Consider the following 5,486-nt stretch of genomic DNA (forward strand, 5'->3'; position numbering starts at 1 on the left):
GTCAACATGAGCGCTTCTAGTTGGTTGGGTTTATGCTAGGTGTGCCCTTATCTTGCTCCCCAAGATGTTTAATCGTTACGAGCCACCTCGTAGCGACGTTTTCCCTTGAGCGCTCAAAGTGGAAAAAATGGTCAAACTTTGACGTCGCGTAACTCAGAGACCATGGTACTTATGCATGATCCATTTGAACCTATGGGGTCATTTTTTCACTTCCTAAAAATTCCTCTCTTGGTTTTGGGCAACTCGATTCTGTTTTCTTGTGGTGATATTTTTTCTGTCGCATCAAAAACCGTCACTAAGAGGTGGCAAAATAGTGCATCTTTCATTTTTCTTTTCGTGGGAATGAACCATTAGCATGAGCACATCTGGGTGGCCATTGTAATGCTACATTTTCCCTTTTCTTTCTCCCCAAGACATCTGATCGTTACGAGCCACCTCATAGCGACGTTTTCCCTTGAGTGCTCAAAGTGGAAAAAATGGTCAAACTTTGACATCGTGTACCTTGAAGACCGTGGCACTTATGGATGATCCGTTTGAACCTATGGGGTCATTTTTTTACTGCCTAAAAAAGCCTCTCTCAATTTTGGGCAACTCAATTCCATTTTCTTGTGGTGATATTTTTTCTGTCGCATCAAAAACTGTCAGTGAGTGGTGGCAAAATAGTGCATCTTTCGTTTTGCTTGTCGTGGGAACAAACCGTCAGTGCAAGCGCATATGGGTGGCTGGTTTTATTCTACGTGTGCCCTTTTCTCACTCCCCAAGATGTCCAATCATTACGATCCACCTCGTAGCAACGTTTTCCCTTGAGTGCTCAAAGTGGAAAAAATGGTCAAACTTTGACATTGCGTAACTCAGAGACTGTGGCACTTATGGAAAATCCATTTGAATCTATGGTTTTGTGTTTTTTCTTCCTAAAAATTCTTCTCTTGGTTTTAGGCAACTCGATTCCATTTTCTTGTGGTGATATTTTTTTTGTCACATCAAAAACTGTCAGTGAGAGGTGGCAAAATAGTGCATCTTTCGTTCTGCTTGTCGTGGGAACAAACCATTAGTGCGAGCATGTTTGGGTGGTTGGGTTTATGCTAGGTGTTCCCTTTTTTTTCTCCCTAAGACGTCCAATCATTACGAGCCACCTCGTAGCGATGTTTTCCCTTGAGCGCTCAAAGTGGAAAAAATAGTCAAACTTTGACGTCACGTAACTCAGAGACCGTGGCACTTATGGATGATCCATTTAAACCTATGGGGTCATGTTGTTGCTGCCTAAAAAATCCTCTCTCGGTTTTGGGCAACTCAATTTTTTTTCTTGTGGTGAGATTTTTTCTATCGCATCAAAAACTGTCAGTGAGAGGTGGCAAAATAGTGCATCTTTTGTTCTGCTTGTCATGGGAATGAACCATCAGTGTGAGCACATCTGGGTGGTCGGGTTTACGCTAGGTGTTCCCTTGTCTTTCTCCCCAAGACGTCTGATCATTACGAGCCACCTCATAGCGACGTTTTCCCTTGAGTGCTCAAAGTGGAAAAAATGGTCAAACTTGGACGTAGCATAACTCAGAGACCCATGGCACTTATGGACGACCTATTTGAACCTATGGGGTCATGTTGTTGCTGCCTAAAAAGGCCTCTCTCAGTTTCGGACTATTCCTACTGGCCCTTCAAATCGAGTAATTCAACAATAACTTGAAACTTTCCCAAAACACTTGGGAAAAAATTGCATATTCAGATACCCATTTGCAAGTTATTTAACATATGTCAGAATCAGACTCATTTATTTATAATCAAATACTACAAATTTATAATCAAATGGTACAAATTTGGGCTCTCAAAATTTGCAAACCAGCCCCATGGACACTTTCATATATAAAATTTGGAATCTTATATAAACGATCAAGCTCGTTACTATTTACATTTACAAAATTTTGCATCTAAATATGCAAATTACAACTCATTGTTTTTTTATACAAAAATTAGCATCTAGATATGCACATTACAACTCATTGTTGTTTTTTTATACAAAATTTAGCATCTAGATATGCACATTACAACTCATTGATGTTTTATATATAGAATTTGGCATCTACATATGCACATTACAGCTCATATGCATATTACAACTCATATGCATGTAGAGCACATCCAAAAAAGTGAAGTTACAACATTTTGCAAAAGATATATACAAAATTGTCAAAATTATTATACCATATTGTAGAATTATTCTTCTAGATGGCCCAAAATCAATCAAGTGAACCTTTTGGATCAGCTCTAATCCTTAGTGTCTCAAGTATTACCTTGTGGTCTAATTCACGAACTTTCCACAAATCCTTATTAAGAGGTCTACCATGATATTTAATCAAATGAATATTTGTTGCAACAAGAAGGTTTGAGTAATCAAGAATATGTCTATGTGTCTCAAAGTCCTCAAACAACCAAGCATTAGAATTTTTGATAGGGTACCTGCATTTTATAGAAGGATAAGTTTATGCCAAAATCAATACAACGACTACTAAATAAATGAGTTTAAGAGGTCTCAATACAACTCGACACAAAAATGATACCTCCTAAGCCATGTCCCTATCACAACAACAGATCCTATTAGGTACTCAATGTTAGGTCTCGGAGACAACTGAGAGGGGGGGTGAATCAGTTGTCTAATAAATTCAAACCAAAAACAACTTAACCAACTTAATACTTAATACCACTAAACCAGTCTAATATGTCGGTAGATAGTTTTAATAGTTAATTGCAATACCGGTAAGGATTAATGCATGAAACAAAAAGACAAATTCATCCACAACACATAACACCAATATTTGTACATGGAAACCCTATAAGGGGAAAAACCATGGTGGGAAACCTTACCCATAATTAGATGATACTACTACAGATAGTAAGTGTATACAAATGGGGTCTGTACATGCAGAAAGGCCAAGCGCCTAGAGCTCACTGCTCAATAAAAAATAGGAGTCACACTGACTACAATTGGATGGTTAAATCCAATAAGAATGTACTGCTCAAAATAACATCTTCATATGCTGGATTCAATATTGGTGTAGTTCTGACTGTCTTCACAAAAAACCCTCCTTCACCTTCAAATGATGTCTGCATGTATATCTCTTCTTATTCTCGCATATATCTTCACACAATCCTTTTTCGCATTCCACATCTGATCTTACAAATAAGATCTTACATTTATACCATACCCTAAGACCAATTTTAGTAGGTCGGCTCTAAAGGATAATACAATAAAATTAATTTACACATCAATTAATACCCAATGCAATAACCGATTCACCATGTCGGCTTAATGCATTTACAACAACAATAAGTCATCTCCATAGCGTGCCATGTTGATCTGGAAAAGATAAACCTATCGGTGTAACTTGGACCTATTTGCTGGTAACAGCAAATATGTAAATACAAATATGTCAATTAACAAACCTTCAAGACAAAGTGTCCAAATGATGTCTTCGACATAACCATGTATTTTCCATATCATTCCAAGTGTCGCTGATCATTATATCCTGCCGGTGTACCAGATACTGGTGACTGTTCATAAGTCATTTTGCTTGTCGGTGAATGTTGTTGATTCTCCAAAGTGCTAGAGTTGATAATTGTTTAGTAGGTGTTGACATCAATGACAAAACCATACCAAAATGTCAACAATCTCCCCCTTTGGCATTGATGGCAACACAAGATGGAAAAACCATCAAAGTGCCAAAACAGAAATGCCAAATACCAAAAACCAACAATCTCCCAAAAAGAGATCATAACCAGAAATCAAAATACAGATACAGAGAGTAATAATCTCTCCCAAATAACAATCTCTCCCCTTGGGAGCAACATGTGTTTTCATGTGTTTTTCTTGTGTTTTTCCATACCAATCTCTCCCCCTTTGACATCAAATGCCAAAGTAAAAAAAACCAACCAATTCAGTATACCAACTACTCCCCCTTAGAAGTAGCTTCCTCATCATAGTTGGAATAAAAGATTTCTCTGTTAATTCTGTCGGTTGATGACAAATATCAACTTCCTCAGTCTCTACCGGTGGGGGTATGACCCCAAGCTGGTCTCTGAGATATTCAAAAGTCTCCTTAGGCAGAGGTTTAGTGAAGATATCTACAATCTGCTCTTTAGTATTCACATAAACCAATTTTATTTCCTTTGCTTCAACATTTTCCCTTAGAAAATTCAGTTTGATAGAAACATGTTTGTTTTTAGAATGTAATACCGGATTCTTAGATATATCAATTGTTGCAGTGTTATCACAATAGATAGTAATAGGTTCCTTGCATTTTACCTTTATGTCCTTCAACATTTACTTAAGCCATAATACCTGTGTACAGTTAGTTGTTGCTGCAACATATTCTGATTGTGTTGTTGATAAAGATGTACAATTTGCATCTGTATATGCACATAATTCAAATTTTTCATCTCTAGGATACCATAAGCCAAGATTTGTAGTGCCTTGTAAGTACCGGAAAATCCTTTTTACTGTCGATTCATGACTTTCTCTAGGATTACTCTAAAATCTTGAAACAATACATACTGCATTCATAATATCAAGTCTTGTTTGTGTCAAATACAGTAAACCTCCTATCATAGATTTGTACTTAGTCAGATTAACAGGTGTATATTCATCCCTTAGTGATAATTTGTCATTTGTAGTCATAGGTGTGCTTACTGGTTTAGAGTTCTCCATCCCAAATTTCTTTAGTAACTCTTTCAAGTACTTGGATTGACTCAAGAATATACCTTTATCAGTCTATGAAATCTGCAATCCTAAAAAAAAATTTATCTCTCCAATCATAGACATTTCAAATTCTAGTTGCATTTCAATAGAAAAGTCTTTACATAATCCATCTTCTCCTCCAAAGATTATATCATCAACAAAAAATTCTATAACCAAGATGTCATCATTAGTCACTTTGTAGTATAAGTTGTTGTCAGCATTACCTTTAGAAAAACCAATCTTCAAAAGATACTTATCCAATCTTGCATACCAAGCTCTTGGAGCTTGTTTCAACCCATACAAAGCTTTCCTTAACCTGCAAACCATATCTTTGTTATATGTCAAAGAAAATCCATCAGGTTGTTCAATGTAAACTTCTTCTTCAAGATCTCCATTCAGAAATGCACATTTAATATCCATTTGATATACTTTGTAGTTCTTGTGTGCTGCAAAAGCCAAGAATAATCTGACTACCTCAATTCTAGCTATTGGTGCAAAGGTTTCATTATAATCAATTCGTTCTTTCTGGGAATATCCCTTACACACTAGTCTTGCTTTATTCCTAATTACCTTACCATCTTCATTAAGTTTGTTTCGGAATACCCATTTTGTTCCAATCACATTTTTGTCTTTAGGCTGGGGAACTAATGTCCATGTGTTATTTTTCTCAATTTGTTCTAGTTCCTCTTCCATAGCTTTCATCTAATGTTTATCTTCACATGCCTCATTAATTGATGATGGTTCAATTTGAGAAATAAGA

The sequence above is a fragment of the Cryptomeria japonica genome, chromosome 7, assembly GCF_030272615.1.
Source record: "Cryptomeria japonica chromosome 7, Sugi_1.0, whole genome shotgun sequence".
NCBI classification, from domain to species: domain Eukaryota; kingdom Viridiplantae; phylum Streptophyta; class Pinopsida; order Cupressales; family Cupressaceae; genus Cryptomeria; species Cryptomeria japonica.